This window comes from Heloderma suspectum, chromosome 4 (genome assembly GCF_057233095.1).
Source record: "Heloderma suspectum isolate Gila_16-S chromosome 4, 16-S_ref, whole genome shotgun sequence".
In the NCBI taxonomy this organism is placed as follows: Eukaryota; Metazoa; Chordata; class Lepidosauria; order Squamata; family Helodermatidae; genus Heloderma; species Heloderma suspectum.
The window spans coordinates 112,740,890-112,755,732 of NC_139461.1; the positions used below are offsets into that span (position 1 = coordinate 112,740,890).

Sequence of the window (14,843 nt, forward strand, 5' to 3'; positions counted from 1 at the left end):
CGGGTGGTATAGAAATAAATAAATAAATAAATAAATAAATGTCCAGTTGCTCCCAGAAGCACTAAATCTCCGCTGAGCAAGCAGTGGGTTTCACTTGCAGAATGGAATTGGCAGGGGTCCAGCACCCCATTGAATACTGCCTCTGGAGGTAAGTAGGTATTTACAAACTTGGAATGGCACTATTCAGTTCATCATCCATTCTTCTCACTCTCACCACCAGCTTGCCATAATGATGCATTCATTGATTTCCCCTCTTCAGAAAATATTCCTTTTAATCAAAATTATTAAAAGAAACAATTCATGCACTATTGCCCTCTCCCTCCCTCAAAAGAGGGCTTTTAAAAAATCAGTGTAAAAATGAGAAGGTTCTATCTGGTTTTGTCGGACTCACATATACTGTAAAACGGTGCCAGCTATGCTGCAGTTCTTCCTCACTCCCTCAAAAAAAAAAACCCCAATCCCCTAAGGTTGAAATGACCTGAACCACGTCTCCAGTGAGACAGAAGAACCTATTCCAAAAGAAATTAAAATATTGTTTACGATGAATAAAGAACTGAAATCAAGAATCTCACGGAAGCTCAAAGGCTGGGCAGTGTATTGCTTTAAAATCCAAATGGACTCCAGTCATAGCATGCTGCCCAGTTTGATCAGAATACGATCACTTCGTAAAGTAAAATCTGGTGGCTTGCACCCTTGGACCCCAGATTCCCTAGAGTTATGGCTGCTGCTTCCTTCAGACTGTGCTCCCAGCTACATTTTTACTTATCTAGCTTTCTCAAGTAGCCAAACTCGTAAGGCTGGATTTAGGGGCCGGCAGGCCTGGTGCCTGACCACCTGGAGCAACAAGTGGTCGTGGGGTACCTGTCACAAATGTCTACTCAACTGTGAAAACAAAACAGATCAAACAGTATAAATAAATACAGATTGTGGCATGCAAATGGATCATCTCATATGACAGGGATAAATCATGCATGCAAATTATGCATCAAAGTTGTGAAATGGGCTAGAATGGTAATAAAAATGTGGTATGCAGAAGATGAACAAATGATGCTCCTTGCCTGCAGTGTGTTTTTGGTCCAGGGTTGGCCCTGCAGACTCATACCAAGCCACACCATCAGGGGGAAGAGCACTGATGCCCCATGCAACTGTTACCACAAGTAACTCTTGTACTCTACCTGTTGCTGGGATGCTGCAAACTCCCAAAGGGCAGGAATTGCAGCATATAGAGAACAACAGCTAATAAATGCACGTTTGGTCTGTTTTGCATTCACACCTTCAGCGTCCTTCTTTGAGCTACGACATGAAAAAAGACAAAACAATTAATAAATCTGATTTGGTTCTTATTAAACTGAAATTTAAATACTAAGAAGCCACTTTTATAACCAGACGCTGGATATACAGAGATCCACCCACAACTGCCAAGCTGGGGAGGCGGGGGGGGAGTGCTTACAGCTTATTGTTAATATGCTAAATACATCTTAATAGAAATGGATAAAAATAGGAGCAGTAAAATTAGCTAGGGGGGAAAAGATAAAAGAAAAACAAGAAAGCATTCAAGATAGAAGTGCGAAGAGGGGAAGAGATTATTACAGAAGATCACTTATGCCTAAATAGCTATTATTAAGTCTTTGTTTAAACTCCAATATGACACTTCCACATAATGCAAGATCATCTTTCAGTGCTGAGTTCAACTGTGGTGTTATAGCTTTGTTTCAGGTGTTACATTTTCCCTGCCTGGAGAATGGCTTTATAATGAGTGCAATATATATGCCAAATTCAAAACCTAACCTAACCCATTCATATCTCCTACTTGAGGATATCCCACAATTAAGTGTCAGTGTTAACACTGAGAGGATTCTTCCTACTTATTTTGCTTCCAAGGAGCAGCATCAGATAGCTGACAGCTGGCAAAGCCTTAAAGCTGATTAGGAGCTTACAGCAGGCTCCAAGATGTGTTTCCTCTTCCACATGGACACACTTTCCTTCCCATCCCACCCACCCATCCATGAAGTCCCTCCTCAGCATACTGTTCCCCCCCCAGTTGAGCAGACAGCTCCCTTACAAGCTTGGCTGAATCTATACATAGCAGTTACACCGTTATCATAACTATTGGTACACATGACACCAGTGGGCACCAATAGTTATGATAACGGTATGATAACGGTATAACTGCTATGTGTAGATTCAGCCCTTCTTTGATGGACTCACACATTTTCCCTATCATGTTTACAACAGGAAAGTCCTCTGAACAGCCTTCCCCAACCTGGTGCCCTCAGATGTGTTGCTATGCTGGCTGCGGGGGGTGGGGGTAGTGCTGGGAGTTGTCATCCAACACATCTGGAGGCCCCCAGGTTGCGGGAGGCTGCCTTTGGATATTACTGGACCACTACTAAATGCTATGTGCTGCTTCCCCTGCAAAGCAGGCAATCTAAGGAGAGGAAGTAAAAGACCTCAAAGTAAGTATCACGAGGATGGACAGTAGACCTCAGCACTGTGGAAGAGAGGCTGGGCTTCAAGGGGTTGAAAACACAGATGCATATCTAAAGTTCCACATGTCCCATGATACACAGAATTTGGTGCTATCTTAGTACTGCATATTTTTAGAATCACACATCATTTCCAGGGCTGGCCATACTGTTAGGCAAAGTGAGGCGGTTGCTTCAGGCAGCAGATGCTGGAAGGTGTCAGCAATATGTTGGAGAAAAGAACTGGGTGTGCCATGTGGCCTGCTCTGTGCCCTCTAAGCTAGCCTGCTGCCTTCAGATGCAGTGGGGGACGCTGTGCTATCCACCAGCATTACTGAAAGACTTAACTGCCAGCCCAGGCAGCCTTTGTACACGGAATGGGAGAGGGCGCCATCTTGTCCTTCACATCAGGCAGCAAAGTGTATTGGGCCAGCCCTCGTCATTTCTATACCCTGCCCAAACACCTATACCACGTCCAAACACACACACACACACACTACATGCACTGTTCTAGCCAAACACGCAGTGCTTAATGGAAATAATTCTATGTTGGTGGCATGGGTATCTGCTATAAACCATGCCTCCGTCAAGTGAGACGAGCCTGGAGCTACATGCAGATGCAAGCTGATGCGCCTCTGCCTCCCCACTTCGGCTCAGAACAGCGGACAGGACTTGGAGGTGTGTGGGCTTCCCTCTGCGCCCAGAGCACCTCTCAGGTGCAGACGCAGAGCAAATCAATGCGCCTCTGCTTTCCCTGCCTCCTGAGTTCTGAGCTGAAGGTTTGCCTCTGTGACCGAGTCACCATTACAAGCTTAGGGCACCCACTGGGAGCAGAAGTAGAGCAAGCTTCTGCCCCTGCAGTGATTTGTTTTCTGTGGTTTGCTTTCTGCTTGCCCCCTTCCCCAGCTCCAAGCTTAGAGACTTGGAGAGAGGAGCAGATTTCCCCCTGACCTAGTGCTAAGTTTGAGACGTAACACGAACTCAGGGACACTTCTTTGTCCCTTGAGGGAGGGGAGTCATGGCCACAACAAACATTTGATGACCTCCGACTGTGTTACTGAACACATGTAAGGGAGGGAACAGGATTATGGTGGTAGGCCCAGCCCTGAATACATTCAGGAGACTGTCAGGGTAAACAGCACACACATATAAACCGCACACAAATATTCTTGTCCACATGATAAGGAACTTGCTTTTTGCAGGGTTCCATATTGCACGCTGTAACATGTGCATAGTCATATAAATGGCTTGTGTTTGGGTTGTAGGATTTTATCCAGGTAAATTAGGGTTAAGGGAATGTTGATGTGTGAGCAAGGAGAATTCTAAGGGGTTTAAGAAGGAGAGTCTTGACAGTTTAACAGTTGGATAGGGTTTAGGGATTCAGCAAATACACATCTAGGGATAGGAAACTGGGTGGTGGTTTTAGAAGGGGTAAATAGGATAAGACTAAGAGTAAGATAATTAAATAAACCTCTATCTATCTATCTATCTATCTATCTATCTATCTATCTACCTACCTATCTATCTATCTACCTATCTATTTTATTAATCGCCCATCTGGCCAGTCACCCAGCCACTCTGGGCGATGTACAAAGTGTATAATAGAACAGTTTAAAACAATAAAATTCTGCAGTAAAAACACCATATTTCTAAAAATACCCTAACCCACCCCAAATGCCTGCCTGAACAACCATGTTTTTAATGCGCGGCAGAAGCTCATTAAAGAGGGGGCATGGCGGAGTTCCCTAGGGAGGGAGTTCCACAGAGTGGGGGCCACCACAGAGAAGGCTCTATATACTTTCTTGTATATAATAAAACTTAGTTTTATTATTTATATAATTCCACGTGTCAGCTTGGTTTTGTTAATGCTACCAAATAACAAAATCTATTTTCCTATTACTACACTTACATTCCTGTTACTACACTTCCTGTTAGTACCCTTACCAGTATGGTTTGAAGAAAGCCCAGAAGACTTGAAATATGCCCTATCCCTAAGGTTGACGTATTCCAGCTCTCCAAATCTGGGAAGCCAGATCTGCATACTATGCAAATTGCTTGCTAACTATGCAAATACAGGGTTCAGCAACCATGCCCTTGCTGCTTTATCACTCCAAATCTTCCTTTTCAAAGTTGTTTTATAGCAGGGGGGCAGAACCTCAGGTTCCCCAGATAGCTATGCCCCCTTCTCTTGGCCCCACCCACTTTCCCCCAACCACCAGCCATTTGGTGGTTTCCCAGCTTTCGTGCAGTTTTTTCCCCAATCAAAAAGCTTTAAGTGGCTCTTAACACTTTTAGGTGGAATTTTTATCTCTGATACAGACTCCATTGTAAAAAATAATTATACTTTAGGCTGCGTTCCCATTCACAGTTGCCTCGGAGTAAGCTCAATTGAAAACAAAAGGGCTGCACATTTTGCCTTGTATCCCAGGTTGTATAACAGGTAGAGATTTCTGAAAGAAAGAAAGAAAGAAAGAAAGAAAGAAAGAAAGAAAGAAAGAAAGGAATCCAAGCCAGCTGACAGTGCAAATGGGCACTGGATGGCACAATTAGAATCCTATTACGACAATCCTACTAATTCCTACACTCATCCATACTCTCCTTTTTAAAATCTTTTCACATGCCTAGCTGATAGAAACAAATGATGTAAATAAGAACTGTCATTTACACTTGAGAAGTAATCCAGAGAAAGGCAAAGACAAAGAAAACATGAACAACATCCGCTAGAACTATTCCTTTACAAAACAGAGGGATTGCCATGTTTGTCTGTTGCAGCAAAAGCAACAAAGAAGGGTCTTGTGTGACCTTAAAGACTTATTTCCCCCTTGTGGTCTAAAATCTCCTTATAGAAAACAATGTAAAGGAAGTAAGAGATGAAAATCAACTACATATGTACAACAAATATCACTTTGTGAATTCTTTGTTTAGCAATGCAAATTAGCTAAACAATTATAGAAGGAGATTTTTCAGAATCAGAAATTAAGTTTCCATTTTCTGTTTTTGCTAAGCAAACCAGCTCTGACTTTCAGAAAGTTCCCTGCCTCTTGTTTGCTGGATTAGAGTGAAATTCCAGCAGCTGAATTTAGCAGGTATACAATTTCCAGACATCTGCACAAGACCCTTTGTTGATTTAGCAAGGACAGTAAATTGAGTCATGTTCATGATCAGCATGAGCAAAGGTGGAGAATGTCTTTTCCCAATTCCTGGGCTTTTTGAGAGTTCCTAGAATGGAAGAGAGATATACAGAAAATGTATACCAAAAAAATGCGTAAATGCCGACCAAATTAATCAACACTGATATACAGTGGAAAGAATAGACAACCAATAATGATTTCTGCTAAGACTGCAAGAGGGAGTTCAAAGTGCATTTATACAGGTTATGAGATATTATAGCTTTTAATACTTAATTAAAATAGTTTATATTTGTACAGTACCTATAGAGTACAGTTAGACAAATAATAACTCCTTAAAAAAATCAAAATATATACAGATATTCAGATGTTGCCTTTGACAGTAACGCCAGTATTAGAATTTCTGCTAGAATTTTACTTCTTATCTGTACAAGTTTAATATCTTAGGGACAAACTATGCATTACATGGGAGATCCATGACTGGATCTCCTATATAAGAGGGTCTAATCCTTTCTCCCTTCACCATGGAGCCCCTGAACTAAATTGACCTCCTCAGAACTGCTATTACAAGAGGGAAAAACTTCTGTATATGTTTTCCTCTCTGTGGGTAATAGCGCCCAATGCAGGGGAGGGGGCATGTCTACTTATAGAAGAAGAAAAGTATGTCTGGAAGTCCATTATCGATCTTCCACATACTTTACCACTTTTTTATGGGTAGTATCCTATTGTGCCCGTGCACTAGCAGGAGCGACTGCTTGCACAATAGGGCTTTCACACTTCTAAAAGTAACCCAGAATGACCGGAGATGCTTGTTTTCTGAATGGGGCAAGTCGGCCCCATTCAGAAAAAAGTTGTTTTCTGAATGGGGCAAGAAGGGAGCTCTGCCAACCAATCCTAATCCAGAAATGTGTGCTTCCAACTGTTTCCAGAGTTATTTTTAGATGCGCAAAAGTCCTGCTGCGCAAGTGCTCACTCCCGCAAGCGCAAAGGAACCAGTGCTGGCGGAGCTGCCCTACTGAATACTGCTCTATGGAATCCGTTTCACTGAAGCTCTGGTTCAGGTATTATGCCTGAACAGGAATTAGAGATGCGTTTATGGGCCACAGGGCTGCAGACACTGGCCCCACCCGCAACATCCCCATTTGCTCCACCCCCAGTGTGGGAAGGCCTGAAGGGGGCTCCTATGCATGTTCACTTGAACACAGGGAGAAGCCCACCCCTGCTTTACCACAGTTCCCAATTGCGAGGAGGTTTCTGCTCACGTTCAAGTGTAGAGGCCCCCTTCAGACCTTCCCATGCAATGTGAGAAGGTCAGAGATTGAGAGGGTGGGGCTCCCGTGCATGAGGGCATAGGGGCAGGCCATGCACCCCCATGCTTCCTACATTCATGGCTATTCTCTGTTCAGATATAATGCCTGAACAGTGCTTCTGTAATTCCACTAAACTGTAATCCATTACATTGTTTGTGACATGCGGCGCTTGTACAAAGTTTCCGAAGAATCATTTGCGTTGGGACTAACTAGGCAATAATCCACTTCTGAGTTGCCTATTGTAGTGGGCTGGCTGGTGAGCAGAAAATGTGGACTTCACACATTCCTAAATGCAGAGAGACCTGTGGAGTTTAACATAGTTAGTAGATTTTAGCAGGGTTTAGCTAACAAAAGTAGGCCCCTCGAGGGAGGGAGGCTTCTAGAGTGAGCCTCTCACATACTTATAATTGGTATTGAGCAAGATGCAAAGTTACATCACCAGTCTGAGATAGGGAGGAGTATCTCATCTCACTCCTGCACTGAGAAGTCCGCCCTTTGTTCCTTGGCTCTGGGAAGCCAATTAAGTTCTCAGGCTGGGATGTTTTGGGTGAGGGAAGCCCCCTTCCTCCTGAGTAGGTGTTGAGAGAGAGAAGAGGCACTTCTTGCCAACTCCTAAGTTGAGAGAGAGAAGCCTATCAGATCAGGCCCCCAGGCTCTCCATCTTTGAGGGGAAATGTGTGTTACCAGCTTGGAGAACCTTTGGCCCAGGAACAGCTTCCCCATCTGTGTTGGGGATTCAGATAGACATATCAGCTTGTGATAAGGGTGTCTGCTTTGTCAACTAAGGGGAAATGTGAACTTTCTTTGTGTATATATATTCTGCATCCATTTTCTATCAATACACTGTCATCTTTTTGCACAAGCAGCTTCATTTCATCTTGGTAGTAATCTAAAACAATCTATTGTTGACCAGGCCCTGACCTGACAGAATCTCCTCAGTTGACAAATCAACAAACCTATGCCAGGAGGCATTCCTACAGTCCTTCAGTGCAGAGGACCCTCAACTATTCAAGAGGGATTTATACCAATAGAACTTGTTGCAGAGAGCTTATTACAACACCCACCTTTAGGAATTTCCTGGCAGAATTCCTTTCATGGTGTATGCATAGCTTCCCAGCACCACCTTACTCCAAGCAAGAGCAAGTTACTCTTGTGCAAGTGCTGGAGAAGCAGGAGGCTTCATGGAACCCATATTACAGGGGAGGGCAACTTCCAGGGGTCAGGTAGCCTCAGTGCCCACCCCAGAATATAGGATACTTTCAAATAGAGGACTGTCCTTTGTAAAGTAGGACACACAGCCACCTTAGCCCTCTATCCATCTTAGGAAAGGATATGAAGTCCTGCTGTTTCCTGCATATCACTAAGACTTACATTAGCACCTTTGTGAATGTTATCTATTGGAAGTGGAGAGCACAAAAGTTTGAGAAAAGTCTGAAATTCATGCAAACTGCTGCGTGAATTTCAGAGCTCGAACAGCAACCCACAAGATTACAATATTAATACTACAAGCTCAAAATCCTGTCTCTGGGTTTAGAGCTTCAAGATATCAAATGGCCTTATAGATAACACTTTGTGCATCTGACAAAGTAGGCACAAATATCGTTCTTGCAATTTTCACCTTGATCTTCCAGTGAGTTTTATTGTTGCTTTTAAAGTTAACTTTGCCAGATTTTGTCAGGTTTGAGGTTAAAGCTATTACGTTTTGCATACTTTCCACCCAAAATTAATACCCTAGCAAAATTCAGTCCAGGATCTTAGATCAGTCCATCTCCTATTTCAGGGCTGCAGCAAGGCCATGTGCCAAGCTAGCTTCACAGCAGATTAGGGTTTCATTGCCTCAGTGCATACATTTATTCAGGATTTGGTGCAGAAAGGCACACTGTCTAAATCAATAACTACTCAGTCCTCAAAAGCAAAAGGAGCAGGATCAGTACAAGAGCAGGAACTTAAAGACCTAAGCCAGAGCTACACATTACACAGCCAAGTTCCCTTTCCACACTCTGCATTTCCAAATGTTGGAAAGGGTCCATTTTCAGAAGAGAAGCAGAGACATGGGAAGAGGAGTGCTTAGCCCTTCTCCCCACCACTGATTCCCCTGACAACTATCCACTCACAGCTGCTGTTCCTCTAGCCAGGATTCTAGATTAAGTATTCTGCGTTTCTGTCTCAAAGAAGAGTCTGGAATCTTAGCTAAAGGAAGAGCAGCCGGGTGCTGGGGAGGAGCTGTAAGGGAAAGGAGATGGCAAGAAGAAGGAATAAACACCCCTCCTGCTGCCCTGCCACTTCTTGTCCGCAAATTGCCCCCTCCTATCTCTGCTTTGCCACAGAGAAACATTGACCTGAACTTGTAAGTGCAACTTCAGTATGCAACAACTCTGGTTCCAAAAGTGTGTGGGGGGGTAGATTTATGCATGATGACACGTGCTTAACTCTCTCCCACTGGAATCCATGGACTTCAACATTAAAATAGAATTTGTAAAGCCACAGCAGCTGATGTCCGTTGTTGCTCAGAAGTGGGATGGCCATAGCTCACTGGTAGAGCACATGCTTTGCATGCAGGAGGTCGCCAGCATCTAGGGCTAGAAGATTTTGCCTCAAGCCCCGGCGAGCCGCTGCCAGCCAGCGTCAACAGTACTGGGGTAAATAGAGCCATGGTCTCATTGGGTATAAGGCAGCTTCCTGTGTTCTTAAAGTGGAGGAGAGCTCACTCCAGCCCTGGGAGGGAGACTGTCACTCACTTGGGTCCTGCTTCCTAATCTCAGATGTGTACTCCACACTGGTTAAGTGAAAGTCACTCTGCACGTGATGGTTGTTAAAACACATTTGTATCCCGCCCTACTTTCAAAGAACTCAGGGCAACAGACATGAGATTTTAGATAAACTAGGCTGAGAGATTGTGACTGGCCAACACAGGCCAATTGGAGTTGAACCCAGCTCTTCTTGATCCATGTCCAATGCTCTCTCTGCAACACTGCATGCTCAAAAGCCACTCTTCTCTTTATTATTTGGTCTTATGTTCCCTGATCAAGTCCCAGCACTGAAAGGTTTTGGGTCTATGCCCTAGTGAGGCCTAGCTCAAATTAAACCCAGAAGAAAAATGATCAAAAACGACCTGAATCAAGAACTGTACTCGGTTTACATCATTCTCAAATCTGGAGTGCTTTCATAAGAGTCAACTGTAATTAAAATGTTATTAGAATCTACATATTCAATCTGCATTTAATGAATCCATCAACTGATGCCTTCAGTCCTACATATTAGCTGCTAAATTGCTGGTGCCCCTTTGTCACAAGAGCTGGAATGTATTAAAATTATTAAATGGATGCTGTACAGTTATAGCCAATATTGTATCACTTCTTTCCCCTATTTAGGATGCTTTATTCTCTCTCTGGATCCAAAAGATATAGCAAAAAGGTAAAAGCTGAATGAGAAACATTAAAGGAAGATTTTATTTCCTGCATAAGCTATCAATAGCTTGTCCCCAAATGAGAGTTGAGTTAATGTTCCTTGATGTCGTTGAATGTTTTTGGTTGGTTGTGGTCGAGAATGTGAGATAGCACTTGAAGGTGATAAGACCTTAGCTAAAACTTGCTGGGACTGCTCAAATCTTCGTTCTCCTTTCTAAAACACACCATATACATACACACCTGTCAAAGCTAAAAATAATGGGTTGGATCCAAACTTAGTCATACTTAGAGTTTGTTGTTGTTTATTCAGTCAGTCGCTTCTGACTCTTCATGACTTCATGGACCAGCCCACTCCAGAGCTTCCTGTCAGCCATCGCCACCCCCACCTCCCCCAAGGTCGAGTCATACTTAGAGTAGACCCATTTAAATCAATAGGACCTAAACTAGTAATGAGTAATTTAAGTCCCATTGAGTTCAATAGGCCTATTCTAAGTATGACTAAGTCTGGATTCAACCCACCACTGGTTGTGAACAAATCATATGAGACGTTCAAAGAAAATCGCTAGATGTACCATGAGCTGTGCCTTATTACAGTCTACTACCTGAATGAGATTTCCCCAACCGTCCTCCAGATGTTCTGGACTCCCATCAAATCCCGCCAGCATAGCCAATGATTTGGAATCCAGGGATTTGATATCCAAAATATCTGGACGGCACAAGGTTGGGGAAGGCTGATCTTCGTCACTGTGATCATGTCATATTGGTCCCCCTTAAGATATATATGGAACTTCCACATACAGAGGGCAAATACTGTGGATAAACAAGACAGGATGACCATCACCTTCAAAGGATGACCATCTCCTAGAGCAACAACTGCAAAAAAAAAAAAATTGGGTCTGCCCTGCCTGCTACTACTGGCAAAACTTAACAAGAGCTGCCCAACATCTGGCAGCATTTAATTATTGAGTATGGTGCAGGATTGCTCTGTCAGAAGTACCTGACTGGGGATGTGAACATGTTGCCTTGTGCTAGACTTCATGCACCACTGGCTCCCTTAAGAAAGTGGTGCCTCACTTTCTTAAGTTGCTTCTTAAGACCTTGCACATGTCGGGGGGAGGGGGACAATCCACCAATCGTGTTGTACAAGGTTCTATTTATATATATTCCAAACCAGATTGGAATTTGGCAGACACAAACAAGACTCTCCGTCTCAGTCACAATGATAGTCATTATCTGTGGTCTCCAGAGATGACTGGGAGTGGGAAGGGTCCCTTCTCTCACTTCATGCTGCACTTTAAACGTAAAGCCTCTGTCTGAAGCACAATCCCAAGTCACAGGTTGACTCCACCTGTCACCTGAACCTAATGGTGTAGTGGTAAATTTTGTAAGTGCAGGTGCTCATCAGTCCCCATAGTCACGCTGCCATGGAGAGTCCAAAAATGCAGGCAGCTATGTTGATCCATATCAACATACCAGTTTTAGCAGTGTTCTTCTCCATCAGGAGCAGGTCTTTTGCAAAGCGAATGGGTCAACTGCCCATTAAAAACTGGCCACCTGTGTTTGCTTTACAACACAGATAGTTCACAACAGTATGTTGTTGCTGGGAAAATACATTTCCCTCAGCTACTGTGAAGACTATAGCCAAGTTCAGAAGGAACAAGGAAGTCTGAAGGGCTGCTGGTGGGAGATGATGTCATCGTCCCTGCTAATTAAAAGGTCCTGGCACTTCTGCCCTCCAAGCCCTGGGTCCACTGCAACAATGTCCAACCCTAGAACTCAGGCAAGAGGTGAATCAAACTAACTTCACATCTCATTTGGAGTGAGGGCTGTTCAAATGAATGTCCTCATGCGCTGAGGAGGGGAGTGGCATTGTGCCTGCAAGCTACATTCCTACTGGCCATGAGCTTGCATACTGAAGAAGTATGAAAGGGGACCTATATGCAGTCATTTGATTGGCCAGGGTTCCCATTCCCATGGAGGAACCCTACACACTACAGATATGCACACCTAGGGCCACTTTCACATTGACACCACATGCATGGCCACCAGAGGGCATACGCAGTGGGCACATCAGCATCAGAGGGGAACGGCTGCTCCCTTGTCACACAGTCATTGAACCCATGAGGGTCTTTGTTCGAACACATCTCTGCAGGTTCTGAGTGCTCTGATGCACATAGGGATCTCAGAGAATTCCGCCACGGATCTCGGTGAGGCCGAATGCCAGGGCATTCGGCCCCCCGAAATCTGTGGCGGAACGGTCTGCCACCCCCCTGCCCCCCCGCGGATCCCCCCCGGGATGAGACTTACCTGGGGCGGATCTTCCAGGCGGCGGCAGCTCCGGTGGCGGGCGGTCTTCCGACCAGCTGCTGCCACCGCCATTTCCAGGCTTATGGAAAAAAAAAAAAAGACGTGATAGGCTACATAAAGATTTACGTAGCCTGTCATGGCTAGGTTTTAAAAAAAAGAAAAAAAAGGCTACGTATAAATCTTTACGTAGCCTATCATGGTTGGGGGTGGGTTTAAAAAAAACAACAACGTGTACGCAAATGGCGGCGGCTATGGCCGCCGCCATTTGCGTTCCTTCTTTTTTACCGTCTTAATCTACGTAAATATTTACGTAGACTATGATGGCGAAAATCAAGGGGAACGCAAATAGCATAGTGGGCGCTATTTGCGTCCCCTTTTGATTCACCGTTTTAGCCTATGTAAAGATTTCCATAGGCTAAAACAGTGAATGACAAAGGGATGCAAATAGCGCCTGCTACGCTATTTGCGTTCCCCTTGATTTTCGCCGTCATAGTCTACTTAAGTATTTACGTAGATTAAGACGGCCAAAAAGAAGGAACGCAAATGGTGGTGGCCATAGCCGCCGCCATTTGCATACGCAGTTGTTTGTTTGTTTGTTTTACCCAGAGCCCTCCGTGGCCGGAAATCTGGTTGCGGACGGCTCTGGCCTGGCCGGGCCGGGCCTGGCCGGCTGCTCCGTGGAGCTGCCGCAGAGCACAGCTGGCCATTCGAGGATTCCTGGGGGAGGAACAGAGTGCCTCCCCCCCCGGCCAGGATTCCGGAGGGAGGGATGGAACGCCTCCCCCCGCACCATCAACATAATCTGCAAAAGGTAAGTCACTTTCGTACATCCCTAGATGCACAGCATGAAATCAGATGAGGGAAGGGATACTCACCATGATGAGAGTGGCAAGTGAACCCTTGCATAATCACATGCCACCAGTGCTAGCAGTTCGCTGTATAGACGTCTATCATTTTACCACTGTTTTGTCATTGTTCTTCCAGAGAGTCAGCTCTATGGGGCACCTCAAAGAAGGCCTCTCTTTTGAAATGCTTTTGTTAGATGTGGTTTTTGGCCAGGTTCTGCAAACTATTTTCAGAACCAGCCATTGTTCAGGAACTCTACAAGTTTCTTGCTTTTCAGAATGCTGAACTAGTGATTATTAAGCAAGCGTTTAAGGGGGAGGGGGGCATTCCAGTAAGGCAGTTGAGTTCCATTTCATTTCCCTAATCTACAGCCTTTTTAACTATCTCATAACATGAAGATCAATGGCTAACGCCTGATAAACAAAAGGACTTCTGCTTCTTTCAAAGTTCTTTCAAAGTTGTGCGATCGGCAGGACCAGCTGCAGGTGTAAGCTGCTCCCCAAGCAAAGTACCCTCTAGTGGGCACCCTCCAACATCATTCCCTCCTACCCCATGGACTTACTGGCAGTGGTCAGCAGCAGTGACACAATCTCCAACGGGCTGCTATGAGCCACCCACCATTGTAATTACCCATAATGCACTGATAAAGCACTGCTCTGAGGCACTGTGGGAAATTTAAAATGGCATCTTCCCAGCTGCCAACCATTGCCTGAGTGGAAGTGGGAGGGTGAACCAAAGGCAAGCAGGCATCAGCACCAGAGATACTGGGGCCTTGGCAGCTTCCCAAGCATGCTAATGCCCGGCCTGATGATGGATGCATGTTTGAATTTGGCTAGCTTTAGAAGTTCTCCTGACTTATGGCTGGAACACTTATAGTGTGCCTCCCTGTGCTGTCTCACTGTTAAAAGCACAGTACACAATGGGCACTGCCAACCAGAGAACTACAGATGATGAGCATGATGGGAATATAGGTAGACACGGCCTCCTAAAGAGAAGGTGATTATTATACGTCTGACTCAAACATAAGAAACCCTTTTCAAATATTTGCCTCTCTCACATGATCCAACCCAAAAAAATCCAAGGGTGGACGTGGCTGTCCATCACCAAGCTTTCACTCCCTTCTTTCAAAGGATTCATAAAACCGCAATGATTACGGACAGATCCGTAATCTGTCCTGGTCCAATTTTGGCCATGTGAAAGTAGCCTTAGGAAAATCAGCTGCTGCTTTTTGCTTCAGTTGCTGGTGTAGCTGAAAAATATGGGGACAAGGGGGGGGAGAACCAACACGTGCACATACGATTTTGTAGGGCTGTGCACCACTTCGGCCCGAAGCCGAGTTCCGAGTTGGAGTAGGGTGCTTCGGGCTGCTTTGGGTCACCT

General features: G+C 44.7%; 1 protein-coding gene across 25 annotated transcripts in view; it reads right to left on the reverse strand.

The window, feature by feature from the left end:
* FARS2 (phenylalanyl-tRNA synthetase 2, mitochondrial) overlaps positions 1-14,843 on the reverse strand; it is a 347,910-nt gene that overhangs the window by 293,735 nt on the left and 39,332 nt on the right. For 4 of the 25 annotated variants that reach the window (XM_084850404.1, XM_084850409.1, XM_084850403.1 and 1 more), the window contains one exon: positions 1,176-1,293. The exons of the other annotated variants lie outside the window; for them this stretch is intronic. The gene's annotated coding sequence lies outside the window, so the exon portion shown is untranslated. The remainder of the gene's footprint in view (positions 1-1,175; positions 1,294-14,843) is intronic. 25 annotated transcript variants of the gene reach the window in all.